General features: G+C 39.5%; 1 protein-coding gene across 5 annotated transcripts in view; it reads left to right on the top strand.

Annotated features, from left to right (window-relative positions):
- Positions 1-19,713, top strand: part of LOC115629447 (peptidoglycan endopeptidase LytF) — a 70,650-nt gene that overhangs the window by 37,090 nt on the left and 13,847 nt on the right. The window lies entirely within an intron of this gene.

Here is a 19,713-nt window from a genome sequence, read left to right as displayed (position 1 = left end):
GTTAAACACTTATCCATATGTGTTTTTTGAATATGAATGTTGTGAGTGTAAAAGGCGTGTTTCTGCTATTGTTAATTGGAAGAATACATTTACAAAATAAGCTTAACGCCTAATGTCTCCCAGAATTCTTCAGAATACATTTGTAGCGTTGTTAGCTGACGCAACCGTTTAACACAAACGGTAAGTCGCTTGTAAATATGCGATCAGCTGAGATGCTAGAGATGGGCATGTGTCGGCTTTTTTCGGTCTGTCACGGCGCGATTGGCTGTAAAAATACACGAATCTGTATGCACGGTGAATGGATACACACATTTTTTTTTGTAAATAATAAATCGGCCACAAGCGTAGAACGATGAGACGATTCTGAGCAATTTTTGGTCGTCAGTCAATTTGTGCGGAACAAACCGTGCACACACCTTTCGTAAGCCCAAATGTTCGGTAAAAATGCGATAAATCGATGTTTTGGAGATGTTCAATTCCATTTCCATCAATTTCAATGATTTCGGTTGATTTTTGATCACGCCCAGTTTCGATGGAATTTTCGGTGATCACGAATTTTGATTGGCCCACATGTTGATCGTCATTTATGTCCTCACGACCACTTTGAAAACGTTGAAAGTGCACTCTGCTACGGGATAGGCAATCATCGCCATAAACTTATTCCATCAATTGAAACGTTTCGGTAAAAGTTTTACCAATTTTAAAACAAAATTTAATGTTGGCTCTTTGTTCGAAGCTCATTTTCGCATCGATAACAGTGTCAGTATGTTTGGCACTTAAAACGCAATAACTTCACATCCAATCGATAAAATGTCATGAAATTCTCACTGGACAATCGATAAAGATAGCAGATTCTAACGCACCAGTCGACATATAGATACCGCCACCAGGGGGCGCTAGATTTCTGTTTACTGTCGAACGCACCTTGTATACAGATTATTAATAGAAAATATATCCTCCCTTAGCAGTTATAACTTTTTGCAGCCGTCTGGGAACCGAATTGATCAAAGTTTGGATATAATCCAACGGAATATTCTTCCAAAGTGCTCCTACCTCAGAAATTGTATCCTCGCGCGTCCTTGTTAAATTTGCACATCGTTTTTGTTTTATATAAGCCCATAGATTTTCAATTATATTTAAATCTGGACTTTTGTGCACAAAACAACCACCAACCGGCTGCCACATCTACCTACACCTACGCTGGATATGCACGCACCGACTCAGCTAGCTGGATACAATACCAAAGCGACGATATATTTTTAGACACTTGGATTAGAAATAATTAGACTTACGCACATTCTCAGTATTGTATATAAACCCCTGCATTTCAATCAATAAACAGAATGAACCACAAGAACACTCGTACACACTCACATTCCCTTTCAGCTCCTCCGACTTACACTTGGTTCAAGTACCGATTGTAAAATACTCAACTACTAGTTTATTACTAGAGGCTAACTCAACAAACAACAACATATTTTTGGTGACCTCGACGTGATCCTTACCACAGGATCACAATCATTGAGGACGCAACTGGAAAGGAAGGTTGGTCAACAAAATTACCAACGTCAACGCAATAAATCGCACCTCTATTGAAGAGAGCTTTGTCAGGCTCAGGCAGCAGTTCTGGTCGTGCTCACAGAAGCCGCAAAAACCTCAACGAGGGACAACTTGGTATTGAACCAAGGAAAAGGTTGGTCAACAAGGTGACCAACATCAACGTAACTCTATTAAAGAGAGCTTCCGTTGGGCAGCAGTTCTGGTCGTGCTCAAAGAAGCCCAAGAAACCTCAACAAGGCAAGGTTGACGCAACAAGGAAACTGTGCCAGCTGAATCTACGTGCTAGAGATTCCGCTATTGGGCAGTTTTCTGAAACCTTGGTATTGCACCAAGGAAACAATTAGTCAACAAGGCGACTGTTGTCGCCTTGTACCCCAGCGACGATATATTTTTAGACACTTGGATTAGACATAATTAGACCTACGCACATTCTCAATTTTGTATATCAATATAGAAATTTCATAGAAATTTGAGGAATAATTCTAGCAACATAGGTGCCATAATCAGCTTCTTCAAGACGCCTGCGTACTGTCTTTTCGCTAATATTAATTTTTGTGTAGTTAGTTAGTTGCATTGCAACAGTCTTAGGTGTTTCTAACGGATTATTCTTAAACTGACGCAGAATAAAACGATCATTCTGTTCTGTTGTCTTACGCAGTCTGCCACAACTTTTATACTTATTTATTTGATAATATACAGTTTGGCGAGATGTATTGTATAATTTACTGGTATTATCTACGGAAATACCAGAGTTATACTTCGCCACCATATCATTTTTAACAAATTCATTTAGTTCTTTTATTTTATCCATTTTAAACCATTGAAGTAAGGAAAATTGTTCTTATCAGCACTTCCAATCAGTTATTCACGATTTACAGCTAAGCTTTAGCTCAATAGCAGATCAATACAGACTAAATAGATAGAATGTCAAAATACTTTTGTCCAGCTCTTATCAGCTCGCGAAGGACAACAAAGCGAAATTAAAAAAACGCATAAAGGAATTGAAAAAAATACTTTACACACTTCTTTATGGTCACATGCAATGTGCTTTGGAAAAGATAAAAGAACCGTTATATATTACAATTCGCCAAAGTAAAACGCAGAAGATGTGTATTTTCATCTCACATAACTCCCATAATTCTTGGAATTTCGAGCTAAATTTGGTAAATACCCCCAGTTTTATGTTTATATTTCATTATAATAGACCGATTTAACAAGAAGTTATAGCCATAAATATAATAGCTGCCCAAGCGCTGCCTGCAGTTGTTGTATTGGGAGTGGATGTTTAGATCGAGTGAAGAGAGAGAATACCTCAGAAAATTGATATTGTATGTGCAACAATCAGTTACATCCAGCTAGTGCTTATGTGTCCGTGTGCCAAGTTTCATCACGATGGGTCAATTCTGAAGAAAGTTATAGCCTTAAATAAAATCACTGCCCATGGGCTGCTTGTAGCTCTGCCCGCAGCTGTTGTTTTTATTGCTGCTTTGGTTCAACTTTGTGCTGCATACATACACGCATATAAACACGCAGAGACATGATTCTGATGTAAATGTATGCTATTGAAACATTACATGCACATGTCTCCACTATCGTATATACTATACACTGCACGTCATCAGGTTAGAACACCCCTGATTTTAATAGTTTTCGTTCATTTCTATTAAAACCGTCCGTCCGTCTGTCCGTATGAACGCAAGGATCTCAGAAAGTATAAGAGCTAGAATAACCAAACTTGGTTTCCATATTCTCCTAAGACCGAGAAAGTACGAGTTTGAGTTTTTTTTCGATGCACCCCCCCACTCCCCCGCAATTCGTGTTTTTTCTTATAACTTCCGTAATTCTCGGAATTTTGAAGGTACATCCAGTTAGTACTAATGTGTCCGTGTGCCAAATTTCATCATGATAGGTCAATTCTGAAGAAAGTTATAGCCATAAGTAAAATCGCTGCTCATGCGCTGCCTCTGTCGGCAGCGCTGCCCGGAGCTGTTGTTGTTGCTGCTTTGGTTCAACTTTGTGCTGCATACATACACGCATATAAACACGCATAGGTACGTGATGTAAATGTATGCTGTTAAAACTAAACATAAACATATATTCTAATTTAATTTAATTAATTAATTCATTAATTTTTTTTAATAATTTAATTTTTTTTTTAAATTTTTCTTTTTTGTGGAGAGTACAGGCTATTTTACTGTCGGGCTTGCTCGACTGTAGCGTTCTATCTTGTTTTATTTTATTTTTTCCTTGCTGAGATATTGAATTTGGAAGCAATTCGTACAACTTTCCAATATAGCTTAAAGAAATGGCTGACTAAGCACTTTAAATGCCTTCAATTAATTCCTTTTTGGTAGAATACTGTCAGCCAGATTCGTAAACTTAGTGAACCAGCCATCCCCACACGTTTTAAATTATATTGATGTCCGGTGAGTAAGGCGGCCGCTTCAATAAATCGACATTTTGTGCTTCAATGCAAGATTTGATCACCCGGCAGTACGAATCGAAGGATTGTCGTTTTCAAAACATCCATGGAAATCACCAAGCAAATTTTTGAAATGGGAATAAGCAGTTTCCAATACGTTTTTATAAGTGTTTGCATTCATATTCGTTGTAAAGAAGTTATTTTTCCAGCTGGGGTATGGCTCAGCTGTCCAGGGTTCTTTTACAAGAAATTTGTAAATTTGTGATTTGGTAGTCACATTAGGTTAGTGATTATACTATATATCCGTATATCAAGTTTCATTATGAAAGAATGATCGGAAAGTTATAGCCATATAACCAGGCCCAATGCACACATACATACATATGTACAAGTACACAAACACGCATAGGCACGATTGTGATTAATCAATTAATTAATTAAATTAATTTAATTTCTTTTTTGTGGGGTGGTACAGGGTATTTAAGAGTTGAGCCTGCATTTAGCAGGCATTCCTTTCTTGTTTTTTCAAATGAAATATCCTCCGATCTTTTAAAAATTTATTGCACACTTCTCATGGATATCTGCAGAGACAATTTGCTCCTTATTTGTGATGCGCTGATATTTTCATTGGCTGCAAGATTTAAAAATGCGTATTTTGTCCCGGTTGTTAACCAATGGGGGGCGCCCGGAATGGGGGTTTTCCATGAATTTCGGGGTCCTTCAAAAAATTTTCCACCGAGACCTTATTCCCGCCAATACTTTCCCCATTTTGGCATATTACGCATCCACGCTCTTCATCTCTTTAACGGACGAAACTCGACATTTCCTAACAAAAAAAATCATTTAACAATTGCTACAAATAATTATTTTTGTTAAAATTTACTTACTTTTAATTATTCTTTTAGTTTAGCATACTACAACCGAAATATAGGAGGAAGAGAGAAAACAAAAAATTGCATTTTGTGGAAAATATAATATGCCAAATCTTTGTCCTAGTTAATTATTTCACGCACCTTTTAATGTGCAATAATAATGGAACTAATGTGCAATATTAAGTCTAATATAATAGGGATTAACAAATATAAATATAGTTAATTGGGACGCAGCGGGATTCTGCGTCACACCCTCTCCTTCCTTCGGGGGGCCAAACTGATCAAAACCCTTCCGGTCTTCGTCCGTTCCACATGGAATCGTGTACCGCCCAGTTCTTTGGTGTAGCGGGCTCGGGTGCGCTTGTGCATCCCTGACATGAAGTCCGCGACAAGGGCCTGGGGTATCTTCGACCGTGTCGATCTTCCAATCCGCCGGTGCCACAACCCATTCCGATAGTACTGATTCGCTGGTGGTCGCGTTGGTCGGGTTTCCTGAGTACCGCCGGCGGAACATAGGTTGGTCGTCATCCTCTCCCGACGTTTCTGACTCCCAGGTAGGCTGTGGGACAGGGTTGTGTGCGTTGTCGTGGTTGCCGCCTCTGCGGGCTATCGCCTCGTATATCCTTTGCCGCGCCTCGCTTCGGCGCTCTGGTCCTGTCATCGATGCGCATGCATCGAGCCTCATCACGACCCCTCAGTGCTTCCCGCGGTGCTTCCGGGATGTTAAACATCGTACCCATCGTCTTTCCCGGGGATAGGAACAGGTCCAGGGTAGGGGTGATGGTGCGGGTTACTCGGGCACCATAGGGTGTGGCGACGTGCTGGTACTTTCCAATTCTCGGTAGTAGGTGAGTTCGTCGTCGCTGCTGGGTTCGCTGGCCGGACTGCCTGTGTGGTGTTCCAGATCGGTCGGTGGCTCGGCGGGCTTATATAGACACCTCGTCCGTGTCTCGGGGCTCAGGCGTCGGGGGGGTCTCGGTTGTGAACTGCTGTCGGAGTTGCTGTCCCGATGGCCCTGGAACCGGGGCGGATATGTGGGGCTCGAAAGCCGAAGTGATGTATATATATATATATATATATATATATATTTATATATATATATATATATAAGCAACTTTATTTGTTTTATATATATAATAAAAACAAAAAAATGTTTTTTCTTTTTTCCTTTTTGGTGGGAGGTACAGGGTATTTAAGAGTTGAGTCTGCTTTTTCTTTTCTTGTTTTTTCTATAGTTTGAGCCACGCAGCAGCTGTGTTATTGCTGAATGTTTATTTGTAGAAAATTGTGCTGGGAAATTGGAATCATCTCATTCATTTTGCTAGTGTAGGGCGAAGGCATTTGCTATGTTTTGATTTTTGTTAAGTATTGATTTGTTATTGGGTCTTGGATAGTGTAGATTGTTTTCGGAAGGTTAAGTCCGCAGAAGCGGCTGATGTTGTGCCAGGTTTTGGAAACGGAAGTGTTTGGGTTGATTTCTGACGTAAATTTTGTGGTCGATCTACGTTTTGGTTTTTTAATTTCTAGTCTATACCCCTGTAAAAGAATGATATGTGCAAAAACTGTTTTCTGTGTTTCTCATTGTAAAGTAACGGTACTTTGTTTTTTGGTATGCAGCTTTTTCTTTTAAGTATTTTGTGCATATTTTAAGTGAAATATTCCTCTATCCACCTCATTTGTGGTTCCGGTATTACTGATAAACCATAGAAGTCGAGAATTTCATAGAAATTTATATGTGGAAAACAATTGGATTTAATTTCTTTACAAATTGCAACTATAGTAAAAAAGTGAGAAGAGATTGCGTAAAGAAAATCGAAAGATTATTAATATTAGTTAATTTAATAGTAAGAAATGCCACGTGGAACGGAATTGTCGGAAGAAGAGTGCGGTAGGGTACGGGCAATGAGCGATGCTGGTATAAAAATTGGACAAGTATCCCGATACAGTAACAAACTTTTCAAAAAAAATCAGATAATTGTGGCGTTCCCAAGCGGAGCGCTCGCATTGCGGCTATAGATGAGCGGACTAAAGGACATATCCGACAGTTAGTTACTAACAATAGCATGAGCTGTAGGCAAATAAAGGCGGAATTAGGGCAGAATATCACTAGAAAAGGTGTGCAGCAAATGATGAAGCACAACCTTGGCTTTGATTATGTGACAAATCTCGACAAACCTCGACTATATCAACGGCACCAAGATGCACGTATGGCATTCTTCAATAAGTACCGATTTTAAGAGGAAGAATTTGAGGATGTCATTTTTAGAGATGAAAAAAAGGTAAACTTGGACGGTCCTGATGGTAACCATAAATATTGGAGGGATATTCGAAACCCAGGCAGACCTGCTACAAGCGCAACCATGGGGGAGGATCGCTAATGGTATGGGCTGCCTTTAGCTCAAAAGGCAGGTTCCAAACACGCTATGTCCCGAGTAAAATGAATGCCGAAAAGTTTATAGAACTGTTGGACAGTGAGTTCATATCATTTGAGAGCAATTCCAGCTTAAAAATACAATTATAGAGGAGTGGGCACAAATTGAATAGGTCACATTAAGAAATGGGTGAATTCTATGCCATGGAGAGTGGTAAATGGTAAAGGAGCACAATGGAAACAGTATACCATACTAAAAATGTACATATTATTTAAGTTTTAAGTCGATTTTTACAATAACATACTATTATAGTACATATTTGTAGGTATTTTGTTATTTCGCACATATAATTATTTGTCGAAAACAAAACTAGGTTTTTATACTGCATACTGTACCCAAAGGGTGAAAGGCTATACTTGTTTTGTGCGAATGTATGTAACAGGCAGAAGGAGGCGCGGCAGACCCCACAAAGTATATATATTCTTGATCAGGATGAGAAGACGAGTCGATATAGCCATGTCCGTCTGTCTGTCTGTCCGTCTGTCTATATGAGCGCAAGGATCTCAGTAAGTACAAGAGCTAGGATAACCAAAATTGGTATTCAGATTCTCCTAAGACCGAGAAAGTACGAGTTTAAGGTTTTTTTTCGATGCACCCCCACTCCTCTGCAATTCGTGTTTTTTTCCATAACTTTCGTAATTTTTGGAATTTCATACTCAAATTTGGTAAATACCAGTTAGTAAATATGAGTCCGTATGATCATCATGATAGGTCAATTCTGAAGAACGTTGTTCCACCATGGGACATTCCGGGTTACTTTTCTTAGTGGAGTTTGGGGTATGATTAAGTAAGCAGACTGAAGGATTATTTTATTGATATTTGCTGTTTCTTTGTTTATGTTTGAAGATATGTTTATTTTTGAGTTGAATGTTGAGGTAAGAGTGTGAAATTTGGGCCAGTTAGCTTTGTCTAATTTAAAGATTGGCTTATGGTGTGATGTGTTATTGTGGTTTTGAAACAAAGTTATTAGTATTTGAAAGTGGTCGCTTCCATTAAGATTGTCTGTGATGGACCAGTTTGCTTCTGTTATGATATCCGGTGTACAAAGGATGAGATCTATATGTGTGAATATGTTGTGTGTTGTAAAGTGAGTAGGTGACTTATCTTCATTAGTATTAGATTCGAATTTTTGAGGAATTTGGCTATTGTGTTGCCCTTTTTATTTTTATTTTTTTGGGACCCCCATAGTTGGTGCCTACTATTAAAGTCTCCAACTATTATGGTGTTATGTTGGAAGTTAAGGACATTTTAGAAGTTGAGAATGGCTAATTTCTTTTGTGTGGAGGGAGTTGTGGGTTAGTATTGCCACACCACCGAAGTGCGTTGAAGTGATGAGTGTATGTAGTGCGTAATTTATTAGTTTTGGGATGTTTGTGGAGGTGTGTTTCTTGCAGTGCTATTATATTTGGGTGGAATTTATTAATTAGTATTTGTAATTCTAGATAGTTGTTGAGGTAACCTCTAATATGCCATTTCGTGTCCTTCTCTTGAGAGGAATTATAACAAGTTTCGCTGCTTTTGCAGATCGCTTTTAGGTGACCAAAACGAAGGCAGTTTTTGCATCGTAGTTGAGGAGGGACGTAAGGCCTTACGTGAACTTTTTCATAACCGATTGAAATCTTTTCTGGGAGTATGTGTGTGGCGAACGTAACGATAATAAGTCCCTTTTCTAGAAGTTTGTCTTCTTGCTTTCTTAATATTTTGCGGACTTCTGTTACTTTTTATGGCTTTAGTTCTGAGAGTATTTCGCACTCTTTGTTTGAGTAAATGACACCCTTTTTTGTGTTTAGTGTTTTGTGTTCGGTTGCTGTAACGCTGAGATCTGCTATTGCTTTAATTTTAAGTAGTTTGCTGTTTTGGAGAATGTTTTTATACTCTGTACATGAAATGTACAGAAGTATATTAGGTTTGCGGGAGCTGAAAAATGTAACAGGCAGAAGGAGGCGTGGCAGACCCCACAAAGTATATATATTCTTGATCAGCATGACGAGACGAGTCGATCTAGCCCTATCTGTCCGTCTGTCAGTCTGTCCGCCTGTCCGTCCGTATGAACACCTGGATCTCAGAGACTATAAGAGATAGAGACACCAAATTTTGCACAAAGATGCGTTATGTGTGTATTCTATACGAGTTTGTTTTATTTTTTTGATTTTCCCCCCCACTTCCCCCTATGGGGGTTTTCCCGATTTTCCATTCGTATAATCGCCTATATCTCGGAGACTATAAGACCTAGGCACACCAAATTTTAGTCCAAGGTGCCTTGTGTGAATACGCAGAAAATGTATTTTGGAATTTCCCTCCCACCCCCCTCTCCCCCGCAAATGCGATTTTCTCTAACTCCCGTAATTCTTGGAATTTCGAACTAAAATTTTGCAAATACCCCCAGTTAGTAATTATGTGTCCGAGTTTCACTATGATAGACCGATTTACCAAGAAGTTATAGCCATAAATATATTTGCTGCTGCAGCGCTGCTCAAGCGCTGCCCGCGGCTGTTGTTGATGTTGCTGTTTGGTTGACTGCGAAAATGCTTACACAGACACGAATTGATGCGCATAGGCATACATACACTCACACAGACGCAATTGCTATGTAAATGTGCAATTATACACCCTTTACGTGAGTTCGAATACCGAGAAAGGTAAAATCGATCATTGAATTTTTTTTTATTTCCTTAATTTTTTTTTATTTACTATAATTATTGTAAATATATGTACAGAGTATTTCAAAGTCGGGACACCCGACTTTAGCTTTTTTACTTGTTTTTATTTCATTTATTGCTTTTTTTAAGGCTGGTCAATCACTTGAAGGCTGTGGTTGAAGTGAAACTCGAAGAAACCTAAAATACTATTGTATATTTCATGTACAGAGTATAAAAACTTTGGTAATAAGTACATATGTACATTTTTGAGCACTTGCTTTTATTTTAGTTAATCTCCGTACATATATGTATATAAAACAGTTTGTCCTGACCGACTGATTGGCGATCAACCCAAACGGTAAAAGACAGGAAGCTGAAATTTGGACACAAGTTTACTTTAGCCATATACTCCGCCACCGTGTTGCTAAGTACCACGCTGGGTTGCTTTTCAGATCGCCAGGAAATCGGTCCTCCAGCCAAGTAGTATGCATAGCCAGTATACGACATGCGATCGATGCGGTCGCCACCACAGTCCTCATCCACATAGCCGGTAAGGGTTTGTCCGCACTCTAGCTCAACCCTAGCTCACTCTAGTTCAACGTTATGCCAACAGTGGATGCCAGGTATCGACAGACGCGTTTTAACGCTCACTAGGTCCCCGGAATGCGGATCTTGATTACGTTGAGCCGTTGCCCACGCCATAATAAATCGCTCGGTCTCCAATCTACAAACTGGTATGCTCATTCACGCCAGTATGCTGAACATGTGCTACCAATCGCCTCATAAGTTCTCGGAACCATTACGTCACTAGCGATCAATTCTCCAAGCACATTGTATTGCTTTCTTGGACGACCAGTTTTACCAGTTCGAACAATTTTAGGCCGGCCTGGCCCAATCTTTACATCGTTCTCGACATCACGATTCAGGGCAATCGTCCTCGCCACTGGATCGTACAATCGATAGCCTTTGGCTGCTATTGAATGCCCAACCATTCCATAGTATTTCATGAAACTGTTGAACGTTGTGTTGACAAACTCGCCTCCATTGTCGGTTCGAATAAATTTGAGCTTTTTATATGTTTGCCGTTCAACCAAGTTTTTGAGTATGACGAAATTACTGAATACTTTATCTTCATCAAATATACGACTGGACTTGTCATCGATGAAAGTCAGTATTTGGATCCAGAAAGTGACTTCGTGTCGAATGGGCCGTATACATATGCAGGAACTACCAATTAGCACGTTTAGTGCTTACCTTGGGAAACTGCTGTACATGTATTTTGCTCATCATACACGTTTTGCAATTCAAGTTGTCCGGGAAAAAAGCCTTTCCAATACCACGTACTAGCTCTTTGCTCATCATTTCCTTCAAGCTGGTAAAATTTAAATTGCCATTTATGCCACAATGTACCCTACTAATACAGTTGCAGAATAACATTTATTTTGTTTGCTTAAAACATATAAAGGTTTCCAACTTTATCCACTTTAAATATGCACTCGCTGTTTTGTATGACTTTAGCAAAATGTGGCACGGAGCGGCTGACGGACGTAAAGTAGCCATTCATTTTGGTACATACATTACATTTGACAACACCAAGGTCGTCTGAAAGAATCAGTAAGCCAAACCGTGATCATGGCAAGTAAGGCACGTCTGCCAGAGATAAAGCTTCCTACTTTTTCTGGTGGATATACGGAGTATGCGGACTTCATTGCAATGTTCAATTAGGTCATCGAAAAATATGCCGATCTGACTGATATTGAAAAACTTCAGCATTTGCGGTCATGCTTGCTAGTCCCAACTCTAAAAGCAGTGAGATTGCTTGAATTCTCTAGTGCTAATTATCGTGTGGCACTGGATATTTCATGCACATTTCAGGCACACATAAAGGAGATTCTTGGGCTCAAGATGGCGAAGCAAGACAATTGATCTGAGCCACAGCCATAGTAGTAGTTGCCATTGCATATTTACAATAAACATTTATAACGTTGTTGTTGAAAGTCAACTGTCTTTGTTGTTGGAAAGCAAGTCTTGATTTTAGTATTCAGCACAAATAGATCAACATTTGGAGCAAGCAAGTGCATTGTTAAGAAATGCTACAACATTTGATATTATATGTACATGCATAGTCCGCTGGAAAACTTCGTGAGTTTTCGGACAAGGTGAAATCGCACATGCGCGCTTTGCAGACACTGGAAAATTTGGAGCAAATCTAAGGCTGCATGATTGTGTGCATTCTGCTTCAAAAGCTTGAAAGCTTGGCGCAACATGGGTGGACGAGATACCGCAAGCCGAAAATTTGAAAATGTTCAGCACGTTATGGCAACCAATACGCCGAGCATTCATGAGTACAAACCACTATAGAAAAGTTTTCGTTCCTGCCCGAACTAACCAACTGTCTGTTCTGCGAAGCGATTGGAATTAACTCATGCAGTAGATTTGGAAATTTGTCTCTTTCTCTGCGCCACGAGGAAGTAAAAAAAACTCGCTCTTTGCTTCAACTGCCTTAAAAAGCGACATCAAACTCAGGCTTGCAGCAGTGGCCACTGTCGCATTTGTGGTGGAAAACATCACACCTTGCTGCACTTTAGCAACTCGATGACAACGTTGCAAATGGTTTCGACTGCACCTGAGGTCACTGCATCGTTTTCGCCTGCTCATGTCGCCAGTTCTACAATTCAGTCTCAAGCGTCTACATCTCTTGCTGCCCAGGTTCTCCAATCAAATGTTGTATGGCTACAGCCATCGTTCTTGTTAAGAATTGCTTCGGCTCACTCGTTCCTTGTCGAGCTTTAATGGATTCAGGTTCTTAATTGCATCTCGGCACTTCTGGCTTTGCGCAGCAATTGGGGCTAAAGAAAACAAGATCTTCAGCTACCGTCTCAGGCCTTGATGACACAAGCGTGTCAACTGATGGAAACGCTGTCCATATCTGCCTGAAATCTCGAACCTCGAAATACGTTACCAGGTTCTCAGCTCTGGTTGCGGCTACGATCACGGATAGTCAGCCTAGCTTTGCTATTAATACATCAGATTGGAACATTCCGTCGAACATTGAATTAGCTGATCCCGCTTTCAACAGACAACAGCGTGTAGAGCTTCTTATTAGTGCAAGCCTATGAGCTTCTTTGTGTTGGCCAAATCAAGCTGGTCGCAGGATTGCCTCTCGATTTAGCTGCATCGTGTCAGGAGGTGGCGTATGGTTAAGCAAAACTTCGCTATTGGGAGCCCGCTGTTTGAAAAAGGATGTCGATGGAGCACGATGTTCATATTGATGTTCGGTTGGATGAACTAGTTTGTGAAATTGAAAGCTGTGAAGAAGCAGTTGTTAGGGCCAGCAAAGAAGAAATAGAATGCGAGGAGGTGGAAATTTACAAATTTCATACCGTCATATATGGCACGAAGGCAGCATCTTTCTTATCCGTTCGTGCAATGCGCCAGCTGGCTCTCGATGAGCAGGACTCATTCTCTGTTGGCTCAGCTGCTCTGCTTCCAGAGTTTATGTGGACGATTTTATTTCTGGAAGCAACTCAGTGTTTGTTGGTAGAGACAAAATGCATCAGACAGCTGGCAAATGGTGCTCTAGTCATCCAAAAGCCCTCAAGAGATTAGATGAAGAAGACAAGGAAAAATATCTCACATTTGATGTCGGCAGCAATGTAACCAAAGCACTTGGCCTTGTTTGGGATCCTGCATCCGATCAGTTGTTGTTCTCTTTAGCACCTTCAAAAACAATTCTAAAGCCTTGCAGACGCTCGGTGTTGTCTACTATAGCCCGTTTCTATGATCCGCTTGGGCTTCTTGATCCATTCATTACTAAATTTAAGATATTTCTTCAACAGCTCTGTAAGGACCAACTGTCATGTGATGAAAGCTTGCCTCTTGAACGCAACACAACTTGGATTGAGCTAAACAACCGCTTCCAAAACGTTCGTCGACTCTCGTTTCCCAGATTTACTCTCAATTCTGCTCCAAGTAATCTTCTTTGCTCAAAGTCTCGAATTCCGAAGTTAAAGACGTTGTCGGTGAAAAATCTAGAGTTAAGTGGTGCTAGGCTGCTGGCTCAAGTTATGCATGAGATCGTACACACATGCATTTTAGCCGGCAAGTTTTTTTTGCTGGTGCTATTGCCTTGGCTCTTTTCTGGATAAGAGATGAACCTTACCGGTTCAACGTATCAATATTATGTTCCTACAGCCCTTAATCCAGCGGATATTCTGTCGAGAGGCGCTGTTTCTGAAGCCCTAGCCCAGTCCGAACTCTGGTTGTATGGCTCTTTATATCTGATGGTTGATCACGCCGAAACTCCACACAAACTCTTTTGGTTCAATTTTCATTATATGGCAGATCTTCCGAGGGAGCGTCTTGATGCCATTCACAGTCACTCGAGTCGACTATTGTGGACCCTTCTTCTACAAATCAGATGTGCGCACCAGGCTCCTATTGACTGCTATATAGGTGTGTTTATTTTCTTCACAATAAAGCGGTGCATTTAGAGCTGGTGAAAGATTTATCGACAGCTTCATTTCTCAGCGCTCTGAAGCTTCTCATATCTATTCTTGGCAAGCCGATGTTCTGATAATGCTTCCAATTTTGTCGGCGCAAAAATGAACTAAGCGATTCCCACATGGAAGCCGTTCATCAGTTTTGTCTAGCTGATAGCATCGATTGGCGTTTTATTCCCCCTTGCTCTCCTCATGTTGGTAAAAAGCGGTAAAAATGGCGAAACACCATTTTTATCACTGTGCTGGAAGGGTATTGCTCAATTTGTATGCCTTTTGCTCATAAACGACGAGAACTTACCTCCCATGCGATGGCCGCTGGCTCGAGTGGTCAAACTCATTCCCGAAAAGGATGGCGTTTCTCGTGTACTTACTCTGAAAACTGCACCTGAAGCTATCATGAGGGCCGTCAACAAGTTCTTCCTGCTGCCCCTCGTTGAAAGGCAAGCTTCCAACGGAGGGAATATGTCATCCAAATATAATTAACACTAGCAGGTCTTGCCCGTCTTTGCTGGGCTAAGTAAAATGTGCTTTTAATTATAAGTTTATTTAATATATGATCTTCTTTCGACGCTCTCTAAAGTTTTTTAAAGAGTTCATTTTCCAAATAGCAAATATAGTACAATAAGTACTATGTATGGTTATACGTACATACATACATATGTACATACATATCTTCGTTACGCACCAGGTGGACTGCCAGTCCTGACTTAACTGTGTGCTTCCTCAGCACGTTGTACGCACGGTCGACTTATCCCCGAAAAGTCCGACGCGGGACATTTAATTTTGATTTATAAATCGGAGCGTTCGGCATATGTACATACATTTAAATTTATCATTCAGGTGTTTTCCGCCATACCGAAATTATTTGAAAAAATAGTTTGCAGCACCTCTGTAAATCTGTCATATCTCCATATATATATATATATATATATATATATATATATATATATATATATATATATATATATATATATATATATATATATATAACAGTTTGTCCTGACTGACTGACTGATTGGTGATCAACGCACAGCCCAAACGGTAAGAGCTAGAAAGCTGAAATTTGGGGTCAAGTATCCTATCGTAGTGTAGGTGCACACTAAGAAGGGATTTAGGAAAATTTGAGCTCCAAAGGGGGGAAAACGAGCTCCAAAGTTTGTTTGAAAAATCCGCATTTTTTAGCCGATCGACATAAAACTTGGTTTCTGAAATCAATAAAGAAAACTGCATACTCGTTTTTTTTTTTAAATTAAAATTTTTTGTTGGAGCTTGAATTATTGGGGTTTTAATATACATTCACCTTTTCAAATGAAAGGTTTGTGTTATACATTTTTGCCGATCGATTTCAAATTTGGGGACTGTAATCTACGTAACTAAATCTACAACTTTGCGTTCAAGGATTTTCAAAATATGCATTTTACAAATGCAGGCAGAACAAACAATACAAAATATCAAAAAGTTTAATTAATTAACAATTATTTAACATTTTTAAAAGTAATTTTTTCTTTGTTTAGTACATTTGGCATTAGAGTTTTCATTAGTAACTTTATGCAGCAACAACAAATTACAAAGAACGCAAATATCAAATAGTTAGGGACATCATTTACACACACTCACACACAGAACAAGCAACAGTTCGTGTCTATGTGTGCGGTTCTCTACGTACGGTTGAAAAGTAAAAAGTACATATATAGTATGTATGTACATTCGTATGTATGTATGTATACACTAGCAGGTATTGCCCGTCTTAACCCGGCTCAATGTAATGTTTCCAATTGTATTTATTTTGTGTGTGCATAACCTACCCATATGTTTTCACCTTATAAGTTACCAGTAGGAAGGCATTTAAGGTATTTAAATGAACATTTTCTGTTCTTAGTGTACTCTTACACTATGATGGATACTTGAGTCCAAATTTCATCATTTCATTGATCACCAATTAGTCAGGACAAACTGTTTTATATATAGAGATAATGCAACGTTTTAAGATAGACTATGTGCAAAAAAGGGGATTAATTATAAGGGTATATCCTAATTTTAAATTCACATTTCAGTCTTTTCGTGCCATATTGAGTCAATACGGTCACGCACAAACTCGGAATATGAAACACGGCACTCGTGTCAATGCCGTGCAGCGATGAGCCACGATCAAAAAGCACTGACAATTCTCATCTCAATTTGCTAGAGTAAAACTTTCGATAGTTGAAGCCACCGATACCATCAAAATATCGAAGTTTGAATGCAATAAGCAGAATATTTAAATAATAAAATCTAATTATTTATTGAGATCAATAAGAACAAATCATATACATACATACATCTGCCCGCAATGCGAAGCAGAATATGCGTTACCGTCGCTAGGCGACTGCGTAAGCGATAGTAAAGCAGATACCGCGTTGCGGGCAGATGTACATATGTATGTTTGTATATGATTTGTTCTAATTGATCTCAATAAATTATAAGATGTTATTATTTAAATTTTCTGTTAATTGCATTCAAACTTCAATGGAATTATTAATTGTATCGACGGATTCAACTATCGATAGTTTTGATGCTCTAACACATAGAGCATCCGACACATGCTCATCTCTAGATTCACAGCTGATCGCATATTTACAACGACTTACCGTTTTAGTGTTAGCTAACAACGCTACAAATGTATTCTGAACAAATCTAAGAGTCATTTACCGTTAAGCCTATTTTGTGAGTGTATTCATGCGATTTACAAAAGCAGAAACACACCTTTTACATTCACAAATATCATATTTGGAATTGAAGACACAAATTAGTATTGAATTAAAAAATTTAATGGATACTTATGTATGTATATATGTATGTATATAGGCGGAAAACGCCTGCATGAAAAATTTAAATGTAGGTACATATCAGCGTTGCCGAACGCTCCAATTTTGGCGGGACGTCCCGATTTATAAATCAAAATTAAATGTCCCGCATCGGACTTTTCGGGGATAACTGGACCGTGTGTACAACGTGCTGAGGAAGCACACAGTTAAGTCAGTAGTTTCATAAAAAGACGGTCTATTACGACCAATTTGCTGGAATTTACTTCCTTGGTAAATGAAGCATTTATTCTCAAAATGCAGACTGATGTCGATTACACTGACTTCAGTAAAGCATTTGACTCTGTGAACCATGATCTTCTGCTCTTTAAACTAAGTCGTATAGGATTTCCGTCCGCTTTTTTGTGTTGGATTTCATCTTATCTAAAAAATAGGACCCAACGGATCTTGCTTAGGTCGCACATTTCTAAGCCCGTGCTTGCATCATCAGGTGTGCCTCAAGGTAGCCATCTTGGCCCCTTACTTTTTACATTATTTATTAATGACCTCCCCTCTACCTTGTCACACTCTCATATTCTTATGTATGCTGATGATGTGAAACTTATTCTGACTTATAAAGACCATACTCATTCTCATCGCCTGCAGGATGATCTGAACTGCATGCAATCGTGGTGCTTAGCTAACCACTTGTACCTCAATTGCGCTAAGTGTAAGTTCATGACATTTCACCGAACTTTGCCTAATTTAGGGACGTTTACGATTGACAATGTGCCATTGCAACGTATATTGACTGTTGAAGACCTTGGGGTTCTTTTTGATTCCAAATTGAACTTTAACCTTCACATATCCAGTATTGTCAATAAGGCCAAGGGATTACTTGGATTCATTACTCGTTGGTCTAAGGAATTTAATGACCCTTATACCACTAAGCTTCTTTACACTGCTCTAGTACGCCCTGTGCTTGAATACTGCTCATGCGTTTGGTCTCCGCAGTATAGAAAGCATCAGGAAAGTATTGAGTCTGTTCAGAAGCAATTCCTTCTTTTTGCTCTAAGTGGTTTAAGCTGGGATCCCAATCTCTGCTTGCCATCGTACTCTAGTAGACTGATGCTTAAAAACCATCCTTCCTTAGTAAATCGTAGGACGGTTCTTGGAGTCGTTTTTCTCCACAAGTTGGTTATCGATGAGGTTGACTCCTCTGCCCTCTTAGGTCGCCTTAATTTTCCAGTTCCTTGCAGACCAACAAGGAATTATTCGCCGTCCATATTGGCTAGATGCATAACCGATTACGCTTTGCACAATCGTTTTCGGGTCATGTGCAGCCATTGTAATGATCTTTCACATTTACTTTCGACAGGACTCTCTCTCTGTTCTATAAAAATTATTCTTTATAATTATCTTCGGAACAATCTTTGACCACTTACTGCTGTGAGTTGGGGCATAGCTTGCCGGACTGGCATTTAAATTTTCCCCCACCGGGTTGGACATTTCCCTCTTTCTCTTTTCGTCTCTCTCTTTCCCTGTTTCTCTATCTCTCTTTCCATCTTTTTTTCTTTTCCTCTTTCTACTTCTTACTTTTTATACTCTGTACATGAAATGTACAAGAGTATATAAGGTTTGCGGGAAGTGAAAAATGTAACAGGCAGAAGGAGGCGTGGCAGACCCCACAAAGTATATATATTCTTGATCAGCATGACAAGACGAGTCTATCTAGCCCCGTCTGTCTGTCCGTATGAACACCTGGATCTCAGAGACTATAAGAGCTAGACACACCAAATTTTGCACAAAGATGCCTTATATGTGTACGCTATACGAGTTTGTTTTATTTTTTGGATTTTCCCCCCACTTCCCCCCTATGGGGATTTTTCCGTACCGCCGTTCGTATAATCGCCTATATCTCGGAGACTATAAGACCTAGACCTCCCTCCCCCTCTCCCCCGCAAATCGCGATTTTCTCTAACTCCCGTAATTCTTGGAATTTCGAACTAAAATTTTGCAAATACCCCCAGTTAGTTATTATGTGTCCGTATGATGATAGACCGATATAACAAGAATTTATAGCCATAAATATATTTGCTGTTGCAGCGCTGCTCAAACGCTGCCCGCGACTGTTGTTGATGTTGCTGTTTGGTTGACTGCTAACATGTTTACACAGACACGAATAGATGCGCATAGGCATACATACACTCACACAGACGCAATTGCTATGTAAATGTGCAATTATACACCCTTTACGTGAGTTCGAATACCAAAAGAGGTAAAATCGATCAAATTTTTTTTTTTAATTCTCTTCCTTTTTTTAATTTCTATAATTATTGTAAACATATGTACAGAGTATTTCAAAGTCAGGACACTTTAGCTTTTTTAATTGTTCCAAATAATTTAGGAACGGCAGACAGTTTGGCAATGCCTCTATAGTTAGAAATGTCTGGCTTACAAGCCTTTTTGTGGAGTGGTTTAATAATCGATTCTTTCCAAAAAGCAA

The sequence above is a fragment of the Scaptodrosophila lebanonensis genome, unplaced genomic scaffold (genome assembly GCF_003285725.1).
Source record: "Scaptodrosophila lebanonensis strain 11010-0011.00,11010-0021.00 unplaced genomic scaffold, SlebRS2 tig00000150-arrow-arrow-pilon, whole genome shotgun sequence".
Lineage (NCBI taxonomy): Eukaryota > Metazoa > Arthropoda > Insecta > Diptera > Drosophilidae > Scaptodrosophila > Scaptodrosophila lebanonensis.
The sequence above is the reverse complement of the archived record's forward strand: the minus strand, read 5'-3'. Positions and strand labels throughout refer to the sequence as shown.